The sequence below is a fragment of the Conger conger genome, chromosome 8 (assembly GCF_963514075.1).
Source record: "Conger conger chromosome 8, fConCon1.1, whole genome shotgun sequence".
In the NCBI taxonomy this organism is placed as follows: domain Eukaryota; kingdom Metazoa; phylum Chordata; class Actinopteri; order Anguilliformes; family Congridae; genus Conger; species Conger conger.
In genome coordinates, this window is record NC_083767.1 from 60,382,186 (window position 1) to 60,402,660 (window position 20,475).

The following is a 20,475-nucleotide window of genomic DNA, read 5'->3' on the forward strand; positions in this document are numbered from 1 at the left end:
ACGCCGGTCGGAAAGACCGATCCTTCCCGGCAACCTGTACCCCAGGCAGGGGCCAAGTCCGCGACAAGAGGAGCAGCGGTCGGAGGGACCCGAACCCATGGACCTGTCCCGAGCCGGTACCAAGATCTCTACCGAGGAACGAGCACGCCGCAGAACCACCGGCTCATGCTTCTACTGTGGGAGGCCGGGTCACACCCAGGCTCGGTGCTCCTTCAGGACCAGGCGACCAGTAGAGGTGAGAGCAGTCGACAGGCATGGGGGTTCTGACAAAGACAACCATCGTCCCACGCTCACCACCCTGCTGATTCTCCCCGACGGAACTACCCGGGTTAACGCATTGGTGGATTCTGGAGCGGATGCCAACCTCATCGACGAGGTTCTGGTGTCTGAACTGAACATTCCCACCCTCCCTCTACCCCACCCTGAGAATGCGCGGTCGCTGGATGGAAGGACTTTCTGTCGCATGACGCACATCACTATTCCCGTACAATTGATCATTTCTGGAAACCATCGGGAGATGATCCAGTTCCGCGTCATCCAGTCCCCTAATGACCAACTCATCTTGGGATTACCCTGGCTCCAGAAACACAACCCCACGATCAACTGGAGTTCTAACCAAGTGCAAGCATGGGATCCTAAGTGCCATCTGTCCTGCTTGCGTTCCGCCCCACCACCAGCAGAGGGAGTGCCAGCCCTACCACAGACTCCCAAACCCTCCCTGGATAGGGTCCCCTCTCCTTACCATGACCTGGGCACAGTGTTCTCCAAGACACAAGCTCAGTCTTTGCCGCCTCATCGACCCTACGACTGCGCCATCGAGCTCCTTCCTGGTTCGTCACTTCCCTCAAGTCGCCTATACAACGTCTCCAGACCAGAAAGGGAGGCGATGGAGAAATACATCCGTGACTGCCTGGCTAACGGACTAATTCGCCCTTCTTCCTCTCCCGTCGGTGCGGGATTCTTCTTCGTTCAGAAGAAGGATGGCTCCCTACGCCCGTGCATCGACTACAGGGAGCTGAACAACATCACGGTGAGGAACAAGTATCCTCTGCCCCTGATGGACTCCGCGTTCCACCCACTTCACGAGGCCACCATCTTCACCAAGTTGGATCTCCGCAACGCTTACCACCTGGTCCGTATCCGTGAGGGCGATGAATGGAAGACCGCCTTCAACACCTCTCTTGGACACTTCGAATACCTGGTCATGCCATTCGGCCTCACCAATGCTCCTGCTGTGTTCCAGGCCTTGGTGAATGATGTTCTTCAGGACTTGTTGGGTCGCCATGTGTTCGTCTACCTGGATGACATCTTGATCTACTCCACCAATGCCAAGGATCATGAGCACCACGTCAGGCAAGTTCTACAGAGACTCCTTGAGAACAGATTATTCGTCAAGGCGGAGAAGTGCGTCTTCCACTCCGACACAGTTGAGTTCCTAGGGTTTATCCTAGAGAGGGGACGGATCAGGGCGGATCCCAAGAAGATTCTGGCTGTTACCGACTGGCCCACACCCACCTCACGTAAGCAGCTCCAACGCTTCTTGGGATTCGCCAACTTCTACCGAAGGTTCATCAGATCCTATAGTCAAGTGGTCGCCCCCTTAACCAAGCTCACGTCCCCTGCGGTGCCATTCCGGTGGAGCCCCGAAGCTGAGACGGCCTTCACCAAGGTCAAGAGACTGTTCTCTTCCGCTCCCATCCTGGTACACCCCGACCCGACCCGCCAGTTTGTGGTCGAGACGGATGCTTCCGACACAGGGGTGGGAGCAGTGCTCTCTCAGGTGGCGGCCGCTGACAACCGACTACACCCCTGCGCCTTCTTCTCCAAGAAGCTGTCCCCTGCAGAGAGGAACTATGACGTTGGAAACCGAGAGCTGCTGGCAGTCAAACTGGCGCTGGAGGAGTGGAGACATTGGCTGGAGGGGGCCGAGAAGCCGTTCATCGTTTGGACTGACCACAAGAACCTGGCATACCTCCAGACAGCCAAGAGGCTGAACTCTCGACAGGCTAGATGGGCGCTGTTCTTCGGGAGGTTCAACTTTTCTCTGACCTACCGCCCGGGTTCGAAGAACGTTAAGCCCGACGCCCTGTCCCGTCAATTCAACACCTGTTCTGAGCGTGAGGTTCCCGAGAACATCCTTCCTGCCTCCTGCACTATCGGATCTGTCACGTGGAAGATCGAGGCGGTGATCCAGAGGGCTCTACGGGAGGATCCCGATCCCAGGTCCAACCCCGGATTACGCCTATACGTTCCCTCAGCCGCTCGGACCCAGGTGCTGCAATGGGCCCATTCATCCCTCCTTTCCTGCCATCCCGGCTTTACCCGCACCTTGGCGGTGCTGAAGCGGAGATTCTGGTGGAGCTCCATGATCCCTGACACCAGGCGCTTCATCAAGGCATGTACCACCTGTGCCAGAAGCAAGGCCTCCCACCAAGCCCCGGCTGGTCTACTCCAACCTCTGCCTGTGCCCAGCCGACCCTGGAGCCACATCGGCGTGGACTTCGTTACCGGACTTCCCCCTTCCGAAGGTAACACCACCATCCTCACTGTGGTAGACCGATTCAGTAAGGCGGCCCACTTCATCCCCCTGCCAGGGTTACCCACTGCCCAAGAGACTGCGGATGTACTTATTAAGGAAGTGTTCCGCATCCATGGAATCCCCTCAGACATTGTATCCGACCGGGGCCCACAATTCATTTCTCAAGTATGGAAAGCTTTCTGCCTGGCCCTCGGTGCCACGGCCAGCCTCTCATCCGGCTACCACCCTCAATCCAATGGGCAAACCGAGAGGGCCAACCAGGATTTGGGAGCCGCGCTACGTTGTGTCTCTGCCCAGAATCCGGCTTCATGGAGCAAGATGCTCACCTGGGTGGAGTACTCACACAACACCTTACCCTGCGCCGCCACCGGGAAATCTCCATTTGAGATCTCTCTTGGCTACCAACCTCCATTGTTTCCCGACCAAGAAGCTGAGATCGCGGTTCCCTCCCTCACCACCCACATGAAGCGATGTGCCAAGATTTGGAGGGACGCCAAGGCCGCGCTCTTACGCACGGCAGATCGTAATCGGCGTGTTGCTGATCGCCACCGCACTCCAGCTCCGGCCTACAAACCAGGTGACTCCGTCTGGCTGTCCACTAAGGACATTCCCCTCCAAGCCACCTCTCACAAACTGCAACCCTGCTTTATTGGTCCCTTTAAGATCCACAAAATCATCAATCCTTCCTCTGTTAAACTGTCACTCCCTGCTTCCCTTAAGATTCACCCCACATTCCATGTCTCATGTATTAAGCCCGTATCCTCTCACCCCATATGTCCCCCGGATCCCCCACCACCTCCCCCCCGCATTATTGACAACCACCCCGCATTCACGGTTAAGAAACTCTTGAACATTCGTAAGAGGGGCCGTGGGGTGCAATACTTGGTTGACTGGGAGGGCTATGGCCCTGAGGAGCGTTCCATGGGTCGCTCCCAGTCTCATTCTGGACAAATCGCTCATCAGAGACTTCCATCGTGACCACCCTGATAAATTCCAAGGACCGCCAGGAGTCGGTCGTTAAGGGGGGGGTCCTGTCACGTTTCAGGTCTGTCTCACCATGTTTTATGTTGATTTATGTTTATTCATGTTGTCTTAGTCACGTAGTGTCTTATCATGTATTATGTTAGTCTAGGTTTGTCATGTTGTTTAGTTTATTTCTTGTTACGATTTATTTTCTCGTCATGTCTAGTTATGTCTTGTTACGATTTATTTTCTTGTCATGTCTAGTTATGTTTTCGTACGATTATATTACCTGGTTATGTTGAGTGATTATCGTCTTAGTTCCGCTTTGTGTTATGTTTCGATGTATGTTTATTGTTACGTTAACTGGTCGTGGTTATGCATACACTTTTACATGTTTTTCCGCAAACCTTGCGTTCCGCCTTTTCTCTCTCTCTCTCTCTCTCGTTCTGTCCTTCACTCCCCTAATGTTCGATTTGTCTATTTACTAAAACTACTAACGCTAGATCAGGATTGGGTAGAAACTAACAAGACTAATCATGTGTTCATGTTACCTTATGTTTCTCGTGCATGTCATTTACTAATTTACTAATGCTAGGGCAGGATAGGTTTATTACTAACGATTACTAATCTCCTTGTTAAACTTGTCATCCATCGCACCTGTTTTCCATTCCCTTGCTACGCTCTTACTAATTGTCTACACCTGTCTACACCTGCATTTATAGCCCAGTCGCGCAACTGTTCACTGCGAAATTGTCTGCCTCTGTTTTTTCACGCAACTCTTGAGCATTACTTACTGTTTGATTACACGTTACGATCCACGCCTGTTTACTGACCATTGTTTATTGATTTCTGTGTTGTGACCATCGTTTGTTTTTTGACTACGTCCTCGCCTACCGTTTTTTGTACTTTTGCTTCGCTGATTGTTTCATGGTTTCGACTCCCGCTTCGCCCACGACTACGCCTCTGCCTGCCGCCCGTCTGTTCATCTGCCCCGCTGACAGCTCTCCCGCTACCGGACCTCCCTGCACGTCTACCGACTACGAGTTTGCCTCTTCCCTCGGCACCGTGCTTTTTGTTTGTTTATTTTTTGTTTGGCTGGATCTACGTGTATGGACTTTGCTTGGATTGACTACTCTCCTGGGATTCGTCCCGAATAAAGCCCTGAGGGGTCTTTATATTACTATTGTTTCTGAGTCGTGCATTTTGGGTCCAACCCCCACGCACCCGTCTCAATTATGGGGTGTTGTGTGTAGAAGTTTGAGGAAAAAAATGAATTTATTCCATTTTGGAATAAGGCTGTAACATAACAAAATGTGGGAAAAGTGATGCGCTGTGAAGATTTTCCGGATGCACTGTAATAGAAATATACGCTTCCTAAGTTTTTTATTTATTTTTAAGTGTTCCATGTGGGTAAATGACTTGGCGCTCAGACTGGCGCTGAAGCTCCATCACAGAATGGGAACCAGCTGTACCCCTCTCTCCTGCAGGTGGCGTGAGACCAGCATCAGGGGCAGAGGAGGGGCAGACCCCTCTTCCTGGAGCCCCGTGTCCCTCAGAGCTCCGATTGGTGCTGCTGGGGGGAAGGGGGCGGGGAAAAGCTCTGCGGGAAATGCCATCCTGGGCATCAGTGAGGGGGGGTTGACCGACGGCAGTCCGACGGAGGTGGACACCCCCGGGTGGGAGTGGTACTACCCTCTCAACGGCACGCCCGAGTGGGTGAAGTAGAAGACAGTGCGGAGTGTGACCCTGTGCCCGCCCGGACCCCACGCCCTGCTGCTGGTGGTCCGGGCCTACGCCTCGGTGGACGGAACCTACCGGAAGGAGATCCAGGAGCACATGGAGCTCCTGGGCGAGGCGGTCTGGAAGCACACGCTGGTGCTCTTCACGCAGGGCGCCGATCCGGAGGTCGTGGCGGACAGGATCGGCGAGGGCGGCGCGGACCTCCGGCTCCTGGTGGAGCGCTGTGGGAACCGGTGGCACGTGCTCCGCAGCACAGCCAGGGGGCGCCACGCCGCCCAGGACGCCCAGCTGCTGCGCAAGGTGGAGGAAATGGTGGCTGCCAACGGAGGCGCCCCCCTGGAGATGGAGCCGGTCCGTCTGCGCCTGGAGCAGCAGGGCGGCGGCCGGAGGCCTGGAGAGGAGAGGAGGAGCCAGAGACTACAAGAGGAGAGGAAGCTGAGAGAGTCCCTGCGAGAGATATTCACCGGTGAGTTCACTCAGTCTGAGTCTGCTAGTCACTGTGTTTGGTTTTTATTCAGCTTTTCAGGATGAATTAGCCCATTTACTCAGCAAATCTGACTGCGTTAATACTTTTCCATGAGAGCGTAAAGAGAAAACTTGTTGAATTTTTTAATTCCTGTTTACAAAAATAACTGGAAGATCTAATAAAATTTATCTCAATAAAGTCCCCTTCAGTCATCTTTTGTCAAGCCTGAATTGTAATGTTCCTGTATTTGTCCTGTGTGTATTTATGTTTATTCTTGTTATTTATTCATTTTTGAAATTGGTTAGTGTTTTCCATTACAGTTCTCATTTGTCATCCTCTGTTATGTCTGCATCTGAATTTTTACCAGTCTAGTCACTCCCGTGTCCCACTATTCGGGCGGTTACGCTAGTTTTCGGGTTTTCAACATTTCTTCTAAAACTCGTGATTCTTACTTCCTGCTTTTTCTTTGTAGGTAAATGTTGTAAAGCACAATTCTTACTAACTACTGCTAATCTAGGTTTTGTACAGTACTAATCCGATTAATACACTTACTGTCTGTCTAACTAACTAACTAACAATCACTTTTATTGGGTAGTTTGGAAATATTCACATAACTAACTCACTAACGCAATCTCTTTGTATTTCTGCACTGTTCTGTAACTCCGCCTCCCTATGCTATCCCTGATTACTTGTTTAGTTTCAGTGAAGTGTTCGCACCTGTCTAACTATCACTACGTCTTCTAACTATGCAAATGTCTACTCCCTAATCCGGAGCCGTATGTTTTACATGTTTTGTTTCGTGCATCCAGTCTGCGTTTTCGTCTCCCTCCCATTATTATGTTATTACCCTATTATGTTTCCCCACCTGTTGTCTATTTGTTTAGTCCACCTTTTCCCAGCCCCACCTAGATTGTCACCTTCCCTCATGTATTTAAACCTCAGTCTCTGCATTGTTCTTTGTCAGAACGTTGATCAGTTTTAGTGCCGAATACCCTGTAAGCCTAACTCTTGAGATTCTTGATAGACACCCCTTTGCCTTTTGATTTCCGAGCCTGCCTTGCCCTTTTGTTTTGTTTGCCTTTCTGCTTTTCTGGTTTTCGACATTCTGCTTTGTTTTCTGGTTTTGATTCTTGCCTTCATCCTTTTGTACTTTAGCCTTTTGATTTTCTGGATTTTTGACCCCCTCGCCTGTTTTTTCGACTATTCTTTTACCTTTCGTTTTTGCCTTTGTATTGGATCTCCTGGCTACGATTTCGGACTATTAAACAACGATTTTGGATAATCCTGTGGTCTGCGTTTGGGTTTTCAGAGCCGTACATAACATGAATAGATGTTGACCTTCCTCATAACAAGTGAAATGTAAAAATACAAATGTAGCGGCTCATCTTTGGGCACTCTCAGCAGCATCCATGTGTGTTCGGCCGTATGATTTGTATAATACTTTTGGGGAGCTGGAGGGACACATTTGCATGGGTCCAAATAGACTGAATTCACGCTGGTTATGTCTCTTTCTCACAGGCGATGGGAGCCATGTCACCTGGAGAGAGGAGGTACAGGCGCGCCCACAGGGCGTGGTCGTGGCCTCCCGGACCTACGGCTGGTGCTGCTGGGGGAGCGGGAGACCGGGAAAAGCTTGGCGGGAAACGCCATCTTGGGAGGGGCTCCGTTCCTGGCCGGCAGGGTTACGGAGGAGTGCACCAGCTCGCAGGGGGAGGTGGCGGGCAGACGGGTCACCGTGGTGGACACGCCCGGCTGGGAGAGCAAGCGGACCCCCGAGAGGGTCCGGCACGAGATTCGGAGGAGCGTGACACTGTGCCCGCCAGGGCCCCACGCCCTGCTGCTGGTGGTGGGCGTGGACTCGGACGTCACTGTGCAGGCCGCGGTGGAGCACATGGGGGTGCTGGGTGAGGAGGCCTGGAGGTACGCCCTCATCCTGTTTACGGGCGGAGACAAGCTGAGGCGTGGCGCCACCATCCAGCAGCACGTCCACAGTTCGGCCAAAGCCCACCAGCTCGTGGAGAGGTGCGAGGGCAGGTACCACGTCATCAGCGGCGCGGAGCCGGTGAACACGCAGGTCACAGAGCTGCTGGAGAAGGTGGAGGACCTCGTGGCGGGAAACGGCGGGCAGCCGTTCACGCCGCTGACGCAGGAAATAAGAGAGCTGATGGGACAGAAGGAGGAGAGACGGAAGAGTGAGACGGAAACGAAAGCAAAGAAGGAGAGAAGCAGGATGAGTTTTGAGAGGAAACCCAAGGAAAGGGAAAGAATGGAGGGGAAGCCGGAGGCGGGGAGGCAGGAACAGGAGGACAGAAGGCAGACAGAGATGAGGAAGCTCCTAGACAAAAGAGTAAAACGACAGAATCACAGCAATTCTTGACCAGGAGTACAGGCTTAGAGAGGGGGATATGAAGCTAAAGATGCAAGAGAAAGAGCGGGAGATCAAAGCCCTGATGGAGAAGAATGAAGAAAGAGAAATTAGAATACTGACCGCAGAGAGAGAGATGCACCTTGACAGGAGGATGTGGGAAAAGATGCACCAACAGAGCGCAAAAGAAAGGGAAGAGCTGGAGAAAAGTGCTGAGGAAGAAAAGAAGAAGAACAGTGAGCTGATGGAAAGAACAGCGGCGATGGAAAAAGAAGCAGACGAGTCGAGAAGGTTATGCCAGAGTCTTGTTAAAACAGAGGAAGAATTGAGAAAGATCATTCAAAATAAAACTACAGAAATGGAGGAGCTGAATCGACTGAATGAAGAGAAAAAGACAGAGCTCAACGACCTGGCGATGGAATTCCACAAATGTGGAGAGGAGATGGAGAACCTGGAGGAGAAGAAGAAAGAGAGAGACTTAATGTTCGATAAAATGAAAGAGTTTTATGAAGAGCAGAGGATGAAAAGAGAAGCTGAGATCAAAGCAAACATGCAGAAGTGTGACCTGGAAATAGGGGAATTAAAACGCAGGAATCTGGAAAAAAAGACAGAATTGTGTGACTTGCATCAAATGTATGAGGACAAAGAGAGGGAGGTGGAAGAACTACAGCACACAATTCAGGTGGCAGAGCAAACCACTGAAGTTCTGAAGCAGGATTTTGAGAAGAAACAGCGACAGAGAGAAGAGGTGTGGAGAGTGGAAACTGAGAAGATGAAAAAGCAGATAGAGGAGATAAAAGAGATAGAGCAGAATAGAAATGGACAAGAGAAAGAGATTGGAGAGCAGAGGGAATACTATGAGAAATTAAAAAGCGTTCACACAGAAAATGAGGGGAAACTAAGAGAGCAGGAAAAAGAGATCAGAAAGATGGAGTTAGCATTCAGGAAAAAAGATAGAGAGATGGAAAACGTAAAACAGCAATATGAAGAGGAACTGAGGAGGATACAGATGGAGATGAAACTAAAGGATGTAGAGAGAGAGAGGGAGGCAGAGAGAAGCACACAGGCTTTGGCAGAAAGAGAAGCACAACTTAAGCTGAAGGACAGAAGGATTCCAAAGCTGATGCATCAAGCACAAGAAAATGCAGGGGCAACAGAAAAGAGACTGAAGGATGAACAGAGGAAGAGAGTGGAGGAGCTGGAGAAGAAAATCAGGGAGAAGGAGAAGGAGGTAGAAGAGATGAGAGAGAGGTATGAACACAGTGAAAGGCAAAGAGAAAAACTAGAGGTCATGATTAAGCAGCTAAGGACTGATACCGCAAAACTGGTGGAGAGAATTCACATTATTGTGAAGGAGAGGGATGAGATAAAACAGCAACATGGAGAGAAAGAACTACAGAGAGAGGAAGAGATGGAGGGAGTGGTCAGAGAAAAAGACAAGGAGATAAAAGACATGAAGATGGAACTGAATGAATTACAGAAGAAACAATATGAGAAAGAGAGAGAAGTGGATGAACTGAGACACAACGCTGAAGAAAGGGAGGAGAAAATATCAGCTTCTCTGCAGGAATATGAGGAAGAGCTAAAGCAGAGGGAAGAGGAATGGAGAGATAAATATGAGAAGATGCAGAAGGAGATGGAGGGTACAAAACAGATGGATGAGGAGAAAAGGCAGATGAGAGAGGCAGAGGTAGAGTCAGTCCTGGAGGTGAAAGAAAAGGTGATTTCTGAATTAAAACAAAGGTATGATGAGCTGGAGAGAAGCTTGGTTTGCCTCAGAGAGAGTTATGAGGCACTGAGCATGGAGAGATATGGAGCGATTGAGGAGATAAAAGAAAAGTGTGAGGACTACAGGAAAGAAAATGAAGAACTGAGAACAAGGGCCGAGATGAATGAGACAAAGATTGCAGAACTGAGGATTCATTATGAGGAGATCAGGAGAAATATGCAGACAGAATATGAGAGGAAACAGAGTGAGCGAGAAGCATGGATTAGAGAGCTGGAAGGGGCGCTCAGAGAAAAAGACAAAGCAATGGAACAGATCAAGAGGGAACGGAAGAGAGAGGGGGATGAAATTAGAGGGACAATCGAGGAAAGAGATGAAGAGATACAAAAACTGAGCGAAGACACGTGGAAAGAAAAATATGAAAAAATGGAGAGAGAGACGAAGGACAAGAAACAGATTCATGAGGAGAAATTGAAGGCGATAGAGACAGAAATGGAGGTAAAAGAGAGATGCGTTAATGAACTGAAAAAGAAGCACGATTGCAGTGAGAAACGATTGGTTTCCATCACAGAGAAGTATGAAGACAGTCAGGAGCAAGTAGAGGAACTGAAGGGACTGATCTCTCAAAGAGAGGCTGAGTTAGAGGAGATCAGAAAGAGCTGTAAGGAATACAAGAAGGAACTAGAAGAGCTGCAAGAGGCCATTTCTGAAAAAGAGAGGGAAGTTGACGGGAAAAATCTGAATTGTCCAGAGGAGTTAAAGAACAAGGAAGGGATAATACCATGGACAGAGGGTGAAGACGATAACGGGGCAGGGAGAGATAGACAACTTCTAGAGGAAGGAACAAGAGAGAGGCAAATGGAGAGTAAACTCATTCCCCAGCCAAAGGAAAAAGAATCCAGAGAGAAGGAACTACTTTCTAAAGGAGAAACAAGAAACAGAGAGCAAAAGCTGATGGTGACTGTTTCAGAGAGGGAGACTGTGATTCAGGAATTTAAAAGGACTTTTGAAAAGAAAGAGCAGGAGATTAAGGAGCTGGTAAAAACCCATGAAATGGAGTTAAACAGGAAAGAGTCTGAATTTTACCACAAGCTCAAAGGGACCGAGGATCAGCTCAAAGAGCTACAACTGAGGTACACAGAAAAAGAAAGGAAACTGTTAGACATGGAAAGAATGTACAAAAAGGCAAAAAAGGGACCAGTGGAATTCTGTACAGTGGATCCGGAAAACGGGGTGGACAACAGAGAGAGAGAAAAAGACAGGAAAGAAACACGCGTGGAAGGGGCAGCAGGGGTGCAAAAAGAGAAGCAGCGGATGAGGGAAGATGATCCTCATCCCATTGTGAGCGAAGGACGAGGTTATGCCCTGAAAGAGGCGAATGGAGGGCAGGAGGAAGAGCTCCACAAGCCCAAACAGAAGAAAGAGAGACACGGAGCGAGGGAATGGTCAGAAAGGAAGAATCTCAAACTTTGCAGCAACAGTGAGAGCCTCAATGACCTTTTGCCTGAGTTTATGGACAGACGCTTCCAGAACCGGGTGAAGGAGATGAGAGGGAGAGGGGAACTGAATGTGCCTAAACCATGTCAAAGACTGGACTCCCATAAACCAGCTGCAGGTTAGTCTCTCTCATACACTGCTCGTATGGTACTTTTTAGCTTCAGATGTGAATAACTATTGTTAATACGAGGTGTGGCTATAATGAGATTGATTACACGTCTCAGCAGCCTCAAACTAATGAATTACGTTGTACAGTTGCACAACATTTGAACCCTATATAAGCCCAGCCTTGGTTCTTTTTACTTCATCATTCTTGTTTTTACAGGTGGGTTTCTAACTCTTGTGAAGTGTACTCTGTAGCGCTATGAATCTGGTTGCGAAGCTCATCTGGGGAAAAATCCAACGGAGACCCTTCTCACGCTGAAAGAAAGGTCTGGGGAGCACCATGCACCTGTCTGAGGGGAACGGGCGGTGCAGAGGGGGGCGGGATGACGCGTAGGATGATCCGAAAACCCGCACGACGCTCAGATCTGACGCCGACCTCCAGAGGGCCAAGGACCTGGCGCGGACGCTTCACACGCTGACAATCGGAGCGATCGCCGAGGAACCGGGATTAAGATTAAAGAGTCTGTGAGGACCACCTTGGGGGAAATCTGGCCATGGGGAAAGGCGTTCGCAAAGGAGGTGCCCAAGTTGCTTGACGAGGACCACGGGACTCGTCCCTCTCTGAACCGCTTGTGGCAATGGCACGGGCACAGGGCATAGTCTGCTCCCTGTGCACTCCGTTCAACAGTTAGAAACCCACCTGTGAAAACAAGAATAATACGTAAAAAAGAACCCAGACAGGGCTTGTATAATGTTTAGATATTGCGCAACTCTATAATGAAATTAATGAGTTTGAGGTTGCTGAGTTGTGTAAGCCTCTGGTTTATATTTTGCCCCATCTGTTACAGTTAAAGCCCCTCCATGAGGAGGAACAACAATAATGACAGCTGCTCATTATATCAAGTACACAACCTCACAGTTTGCCTTTTCTTGTTGTTTCAGTGATCGCTGAAGGGAGCCCTGCACAGCCTCCCAGTACAGTTTCCCCAACGTTCCCGCTGTCTCCTCAGTCTCCCAGTCAAATCCGTACCGCATTCCCACCATTCCCAGAGTGTCCCGGTCCATCTGAGCTCAGGCTAGTCCTGCTGGGAGAGAGCTGGGCCTCCAACAGCTCGGCTGGAAACAGCATCTTGGGTGGACAGGAGGCCCAGACAGAGAGAGGCACAGTGAGGCGAGGGCAGGCAGCCGGGCGGCGGGTCGCTCTGGTGGAAGTGACAGGGCCCAAGTGGTACCTTGGGGACGGGGCCGCAGGTCACGCCCTGCAGAGGGCAGCTCTGTGCCCCCCAGGGCCCCACGCCTTCCTCCTGGTCGTCCCCGCGTATCTCTCTTTCACAGCCGGCTACGGCCGGGCGGTCAGGCTCAACATGGCCGCCTTCGGCACGCGGGTGTGGAGGCACACGCTGGTGCTCTTCACCTGGGCGGAGGCTTTGGGGGAGAGCGTCGAGCAGCACATTCTGAGGAGTCAGGGCCTCTGCAGGCTGGTGCACAGGTGCGGGAACAGGTATCCCGCCCTACACAGCCGGAGGAATGCCCGTCACGTCTCCCAGCTGCTGGAGAAGGTGGAGGAGATGGTGACGTCAAACCGGGGCAGGTTCTACAGCTGCGGTGAAGAGGAGGAAGAGGAGGAAGAGGGGGAAGAGGAGGAGGACGAGGAGGTACAAGGACGAGCTGAGAGAGAGAAGTGCACAGAGGCAGGCTGGAGAGAAAGGAAGGAATAGAGTGGGAGAAAAGGGGGAGAAAAGAAAAACAAAGATGAGGAAGAAACAAACAAGTGCAGGAAGATTGTGGAGAACCAAACACAAGTGGGGAACCAGAGACCACACTGCTCTTTACAATGAACTGTTATTGACACGTGCAACGTGTTAAAAGTTAAAAGGATCTCAGCTGACTTTAACCTCTTTTTCCCAGACCTGTTTTCAGTACTATTTAATAAAGCTGTTCCACTGTGTGGCAACACATTGCATGGTTGGCTGAATTTGTCGGGCACATGTGTACCATCAAGATCAAAGCATGAGAGCCTAAGAAATACTTGAAAAAGTATGTCTGGTAAACACAAAAAGCAAAAAGATCATACATTTACATGCTCTAATATTCATTGCACCAAATCTAAATCTGCTAGGGACAACAATTATTGTATACAGTTCATCCACAATGTGTTGTCCACCACTCGAAAAAAGTTTGTGTGGCTACATTACATTACATTATTGGCATTTGGCAGATGCTCTTATCCAGAGTGATGCACAGTTTATTAGACTAAGCAGGAGACAATCGTCCCCTGGAGCAATGCCCAACGGCAACGCAGATCTTATTGTGGCTACACCAGGATTTGAACCACTGACCTTGCCTGTCCCAGTCATTTACCTTAACCACTATGCTACAGGCCCCCTGCTATCTGAAAGCAGTGACATCCTGCAAGTGTTTTTCCAAGATGAGGCACAAGTGTCCTTTTACTTATCCAAAATCTATCCAAATGGCATAGTTTGGATAATGTTCTCTCCACCTTCTTCTTGACTCAAAATGACTTATTTCGCACAGATAACAGAAGGAAATCAATTCTAATATGTTTAGTCTGTCTGTCTCAGGTGCAGCACAACCTTCTGTAGGATGTTCAATTTGTTTGCCACAACATGTTAATCATGACTGAAGTAAAACAATCTCATCTTAAAATCCAACTGCTGAAAACTTCATTATTGCATGGAGATAACATAAAAAATGTTTTGCTGTTCTTTTATTTGCATAAAAGAGACATTGAAAGTAGTTTTCTCCCGTTTCTATGCATGATCAGCCCTATACCTGCACATCTGTGTTCATCTTTGCAGTTCCATGCAGCATCGATAAGTCAGTACTCGATGATGATGATAGGCTAATTAATAATATACCTCATAATAATAACAACAATAATAATAATAATAATAATAATAATAATAATAATAATAATAACAATAATAGCGGCTAATTCCAACCAATATACTGATTATTGTGTGCTGCGCATTGCAATACAAAGCAGAGCTTTGTAGTGCAAAAGCACACACCTTAATATTCTCAGCCATACTTCATAATTTTATTTATTTAATTTTCTTCCTTCAAAAGTTCGGCATGCTACTCCTCCCACAGCTTTGAGAAATCCCAGGCAAGATATATATCAAAACGACCGGAATAGATGGGAATCGATGGGAAAGACTTTTCTCAATTCTGCGACATCTCGTTTTCTTACGAAATGCGAAAAACCGACCGATTTCTGCCCATAGGAATGAATGAGAATTCGTAAAAAAAAATCTCACAAATTGATCAAACCCACCCCTCTTTGGAGCCACACCACTTCGTCATACTTCGTTGCAGAAACGTGATTAAAGGTTTAAACCGGTCACAAGACTTTGAACTGTGTTGTTCTAAAGACACTTTTTGATATCTTCTCATTTTTACAAAATCACAGTTTATGTTTTATGAAATTTTTGAGATTTTCAGATTTTATAATGGGTGTGTATTGCGTGGCTTTAGAGTGCGGTGACATCACCCACTCTAGCATTCAGCCCTTCTAAATTTTATCAAAAATATTCAAGACATTCTCATCTTACTCCCACAGCTTCTACTCTACAACAACAATTTAATGTAGAGAAACTTGTCCTCTCTCATTCAATGTTACTTCCATTGAGATAGGACTCACGGTTTTTTAATAAATTGCCCAAAAGTGCAGAGAGTGCCGAATCCAGCTCTCATTGACTCCAATGTTATCTGAAGCGTCAACTGCTAGCTTCGTTGCGCCAGCTTGCGTTAGCTTCGGCGCTAGCTTGCGTTAGCTTCGTCGCGCTAGTTAACATTAGCTTCGGCGCTAGCTAGCTTAACTAACTAACTGACGGTCTGACTAACTGATTAACTAAGTGACTGTTACTAACTGACTAACTAACTAGCTAGCTGACTGGCTAACTAGTTAGCTGACTGGCTAACTAACTAACTAGCTGACTGGCTAACTAACTAGCTAGTTAGCTGACTTACTGACAGACTAACTAGCTAGCTGACTGACTAACTAACTAACTAACTAGCTGACTGGCTAACTAGTTAGCTGACTGACTAACTAACTAGCTAGCTAGCTAGCTGACTGGCTAACTAGTCAGCTGACTGGCTAACTAAGCTCAGCTGATTAGTGAACTGTCACTGTAATTTATATTTACCAAAACTAATGCAGTGTAATATTCTATAAAGTTTTTATTATTTTAGAGAGGTGTTGATTTGGTTGTTTGTTATCTGTAGTTTGTGATGCTGTTGAACTGTATGTATGTTCTGCCTCTGCCTAACACGTCTAACTAAGTCATTAATATAGAATAATTAACTAAATAACTAGCTAACTGACTGACTCCATCCTGTCCACATTATATGAAAATAGCAAGGTTTTTAACTGTTTTATTTCTATGTCCATGTCTTAATGGTTGTGCTAACTGTAACAGGAGGGTGGGTGTGGTTGAGCAACCCATACTTAGCCAGACAACGCCACCTTGGGAATTGTACCCTTATACTGCCCAGACCACCCTAGCAACCACCCAGAACACCCTAGCAACCGCCCAGAACACCTTAGCAACCGCCCAGAACACCCTAGCAACTGCCCAGAACATGTGTATAGATGAGGATGTCTATTTTTGTGAGGACCAAATTTTGTTTTAGATCTGTGTGTGTGTGTGTGTGTGTGGCCTATGAACTTATCATAAGGGCAAATACACACACACACACACACACACACACACACACACACACACAAGTGTATAGATGAGGTTCTCCATTTTTGTGAGGACCAAATTGTGGGTTACATCTGTGTTTGTGTGAGGGATGGGCACCAGCAGCAGCACACTTAAAATTTCCCTGGAATTTTTTCTAGTTATTATTATTATCATTATTTTTATTCTTATTGTTATTATTATTATTATTATTATTATTAATATTATTACTGTACGATGTTACGTCAGGCATTGCGCTGAGGATTCTGGGTTGTTTATGAAGATAACAGTGACGTTCAGCTCTCATGTTGGCCGATCATCACCCTGGATCAGCGGTAATCATACATGCGCTAAAATGACCACATAGCTCCAGATGATAGCATACAGGCCTGGGAAACTAACTGCTGCAGTTTTCCAGCACAGTCCACCCCAGCACCTTTCCATACGTAGGCTATCTAAACATGCTCCGATGCGGTAGCCTGACAGGTCTGCAGATTAAGGCGCGCAGAATGAGCAGAACGGACAGGGTCTTTGAAACGTCTCGTGTCAGGTGCGTAATCGGATAGGTGCAAAGCAGGCCTGCATTTGAGCTTCATACTCATGGAGATTGATCAAAACACACTCATGTTTAAGCGGAACACAGATGGCAGAACAGGTGAGACACCCCACGGCCATCGGGAGTTCTGCACTGCATCATGGGACTGCCCAAGTGCCATTGTTGTAGCGTAATCATCATACACAAAGATATGACTTGTGTCTATTCCTTGGAGGTGTTTAGCTTACACATCTGAATCTTTGAATTCCATTGTCAGGAGTAGTGAATGTTGCCAAACCAAATGAAACTGTAAAACCCTACGCTAACCCAACGACGGAATTTAGCGAGGGCTGAAGGTATCAGCGTGCTCGTCCTTCTGGTGTTGCTGAAAGAATACTAATAGGGTTAAAAATTAGTGGCCCCTATGCGGAGAGTCTAGATCAGCCAATAAATGAACCATGATACAAAGACAGGAGTACCACTCTGCCTTCTGCTCTTTACTGGTCCGGGCTGACCAAGAATCTCCACAATAGGGCCAATATATTCACCTTCGTTTATCTGACTCCATTTGAATAATAATTTAGATTAGTTGTCCACATTTGGTGGATGTCGCATTCATAATTTTGACTTGATCGCTACAGGAATCCTGTACCGAGAAGAACTCGCTGAACAATCCTCTACTGGTACCGCCGCATGTCACATCGCGCGTTATGTGCACGTCTCACGAACTGACTAGCTATCTGTAGTCATCACAGAGGTCACAGGAATAGCTACTCTTGGGTATATCTGTTCACAGCCTAGGGACCCAAGCAGACCAACCTAGCTACGGCTGTGCTCGACATGAATGAACTACCATGCGGAGGCGAGGGATTTACCATCATAGGTCTATGGGTGCTATACGCCGTGATACATTAAGCGTAAATATTCATCCTCATTAGACCAGTTCGAGGGGGTAAACCAAGCATTCTCTGTATAACTTTGAGTGTCAGTAAGCGAAACCACACATATCAAGTTTTAACAATTTATTTTACCAGGCAGGTTACATACACGTAATTACATACTAGTTCCAAATCAAAAAACATTACAACGGAAACCAAATTACAGAGTCTTAAAAGTCATACCTGGTAATAAAAGCTACATAGGGGAGTCTGGCTACAGACACCCTGTACGTAGAAATTACGTGCACTGTGTGCACGGGAGGCTGATTGCATTCTCCCAGATTGCTTAGTTTACTGTCCTTAAATCCAAAATCTGGCCTATGATGTTAACCCTATAAATGGGTCACCCATCTGTAATTTGGAGCCACGCCTCCCCAGGAAACGCAGGGGGGTTGAGGCACATGGCTTTCACTGGGGCAGAGCTCCACACAGTTTTTCCCTGGCTCCTGGTTGGTTATGATGTCCAGGGTTTGATGTTGCAGAAATAAAACCATTGCACCAGTCGCACTGAAACAATCAGAATAATACCAAACATGAATATTATCTAAACTGACTTTGTCATGAAACATCCAGTGCTGTACACATCATTTAGTGACTGAGTAAAGAGGGAGAGAGCAATCTCGACTATCTATGTAACTTTCAACTGCCAGTTTTACACATTCCTGCCTCAGCTGTGAGAAATAGCAGTGGAGAGAGTGCACAGTCATAGCCTAGCAGAGGGCTTGTAGTCTGACCAAAGTTGAGCAGTTGGTCCAAACTATCTCTAAAGCTATTTACTGCACACACACGGTACACAAGACTTAAATGAAGGAAGAGACTTGTAGCATTCCATAAGATTTGAGAAAGAATCAATTTATGTTTATGCATGTACATACAGTGTGCACAAAATACAAAGAAATGACAAAACAAAAATAAAAATTACATAAAGCCTTATGTTTTTATAGTCTTATACTGTATGTCTAGTATATATGTGGTACTTGTTTCCCATACATCATCATTACATCCTACATTCAATAAAAACATATCATGCATATATGAAAAGAGTTTGAGACCAATGGCAGGTGTGCGGGTAAGGCTACTGAAGGCTCAGATGTAAATCCTACAGCATGGTACTGACAGGGTGAATTTATTCTTCACTGCATCTGCAAAGTACAATCTGAAAAGAGCCCAGACTCTAATTAAAGCTTGTACACGCTCTCATGAATCCAGTTCAACAGGAATGACATCGATCAGGTATGAAAGCATTTGATTTACCCACAAGAGCACATCTGTTTTATGTATAAACACTTCATAAAATACAGTTCTAATGCTTTAAAACAGAACCCAAAAGATACAGCCTGCATGCACATGACCAAAAATGCATGTACAGTTGAGTAACTCAACAAAATAATTGGTGATGAAAATAAAATGAATTCATTGAAATTATTGAAATGGATTTCACCTTTTGTATCCTATCAGTGTCAAAGCATGTGGTCCTCTGAAAAGTAACATTTGCAGTTTCCAAAGTTCAGATGAATAAGAAATTACATTAACAAGAAACAACAGTCTCCTTTACAGCATAAAACGCACCAGGTAAAAGCAAATAACCACATAGTCATTACTCCCTTGTGACAGACACCCCCCTTTGTGCTAGATGTGTGTCCCTAGATACTGAGAGTGTACCTCTGTCTGTTTATCTTCCACTGGGTACTGGTACACCATCAACCCCCCCCCCCCGATCATCTCCAGCATGTGTCCCAAAGCTCAAGTCAACAGCCAGGCATGCTGAGGCAGATCAGACACATCCTAAATCTCTGACAGCATTTCTAGTTTCATTTTTACGCCAACACCTTCACTGGGATGACGTCACTGTTACTGAGACTGGGCAGATTGTCAGGGGCTCATCGTTCCTACCATCATCTCTCAAACAGGGAGAGAAGTATGGGAACACCCTCTCAGTAAATGTGTGTTTAAAAGTGTAAATGAGTGACATGTCACTGGAGTTGAAGAAGGACACCTCCCCCCTGTCATAGTCCAGCTGCACCCTGATGCTCTGGGGTTTCCTCTCCAGTGTGAGGTCATCTACTCCTGCTGCTCTGTACTTATCACCATTCCTCAGCGCTATGACCCAGTATCCTTTCCCTGGGCTGCATGTTATGCTTCCCATCCTGTTGATGGACTCTTTCACCACTCCTATAGTCCACTCACGTTTATTCCCAACCTTCACCTCCCAGCTGTGTTTCCCTGAGGTAAACCCCTCAGATCCCAGCACATTTACACAGTCGTTAAATCTCTCTGGGTTGTCAGGACAGTTCTGCGCTGTACCTGTGAGTCTCACAGTGGTCAGATCATCAGAGAGAGAGAGAGAGAGTGGCCTTTGCAGTGTTGGGGTCCATCATCACAGGAGCTGAAATATGAAGAAGAGAGATATTTAAACGGTGGGGAGAAGAGGTACAGGAGAGAACACACAGACCTGGTGGAGGAGTGGGCGTTGTGCCTCCTACCGCTGCTGTCAGGGGAGGTGCAACTGGCAGCATGAAAAAATCCCGGCCGGGGCCCTGGCCAACTACACCACCAAAAGAGACTGAGGGAGCTTTCTTTTAAGACCGTCGCTCCTTTAAGGCAGTCGTGTTAGTGTTTGTCTTGTCTTGTTATTTGTTTGGTGAGTGAAGGAATTTCCACAATCACAGTATTTATTATTATTATATTTTATCTACAATGTGTTGTTTTTATAATTATTTGTAACCGGCTGAATGCAAAGCCCTTTGAGCTACATTTTATGTATGCAATACAAATGAAGCTTATTGTTATTATTATTAGTATTATTATTATGATGATGATGATGATTATTATTATTATTATTATTATTATTATAACACCAGTGAAAACCGACATTAGTCCTGCCTCACGTCTTGT

The 20,475-nt window shown here is 47.2% G+C and overlaps 1 pseudogene; it reads left to right on the plus strand.

Moving 5' to 3' along the window:
- The first annotated feature begins 97 nt into the window (after window positions 1-97).
- LOC133134528 (GTPase IMAP family member 8-like) lies at window positions 98-20,147 on the plus strand (annotated as a pseudogene).
- Window positions 20,148-20,475: the final 328 nt, after the last annotated feature.